Genomic DNA, 1,188 nt, shown 5'->3' with positions numbered 1-1,188 from the left:
AGTTTTGACACATAGGAAAATGGTGTAGGAGAATACTCTGTATAAATGGGCAGAAGATCATCTTAAAGACTGAGATCTGAGTCTTCATTTTACTTTAATCCTGCTAATTCAATGTGATACCCATTACTCAATGAATTTCTAATGTTTATGAACATTTTAACCTCCTTCAGTCAATTATATCTTTAATGGAGAATTTTATTTTATTTTTTGGTTGGGTAAAGACAATAGGAAATATTGATACATATGGCAGATAATGTCTAGTTCTTAACCAAAAAAACAAAATATTTTTAAAAGTTCAGAATTTCTATGTGGTTTGGGGCATTTTAGTTTTTCCATTCCAAGTTGAGTAAAAGTTTGTACAGTATATGATCTTTCTAACCAAATGGTATCTCTTTTACTCAATAAATCATGATAATTGTCATAAATTTGGGAAAACTTAAAATTATTTACTCAATTATTTAATGGGCTTTTTTCCTTGATTATCTTGTCTAACCAGTGTAGCTAAAGTCACTGTGGAGGATTTTATAAAAGGAGAAAATATGATCTTTTCCTCATCAACTGTAGTATAATTGGAGATCAAAACAACTCTAAAGAAGTAATTGGATAATATAATAAAATTACTCTTAGCAATCGTACATCAGTTCTGTGAAGGAAGAAACTATTTCCTAGCAGGTAGAAAGATTAACAATCAAATACAACTTTTTGACTCAGGATATTATTTCAGATTATTTGTTGTGAGAACAAAAATGAGTAATATAGGCTCTTAAAAATGGATTTTACAATTTTTATTTGATTTCATTAGTAAAAAAAGATTTTCATTTCACTAGGATGTAAAAATAATTCTCTGTGTTGCATGGTTAGTAATTAATTCAACAGTCCAAAACTTACAAATACTTTATTGATGATTTATAACAAAATATGTGTGTGAGGGGGTAGAGTATACAATTTCCTTAATTGTACTTCATGATATTCTTCCGAAATTTAGACACTAATGTAAATTGAAATGTTTTTTGAAATATTTCAACTTCCTTGCTGTTTTGAGAAGATAAGCTAACAATACATTTTATGCAATGGAAACCTTTTCAAAACATTCCTGGATGTGTAAAGCCCTGCCATTGCTTCACTCTCTGGCAGAAATATTTTGCCATTTACCCACGCAGATAAACACATTATTTCAAATAAAAACCT

The sequence above is a fragment of the Pteropus alecto genome, unplaced genomic scaffold, assembly GCF_000325575.1.
Source record: "Pteropus alecto unplaced genomic scaffold, ASM32557v1 scaffold94, whole genome shotgun sequence".
In the NCBI taxonomy this organism is placed as follows: Eukaryota; Metazoa; Chordata; class Mammalia; order Chiroptera; family Pteropodidae; genus Pteropus; species Pteropus alecto.
The sequence above is the reverse complement of the archived record's forward strand: the minus strand, read 5'-3'. Positions refer to the sequence as shown.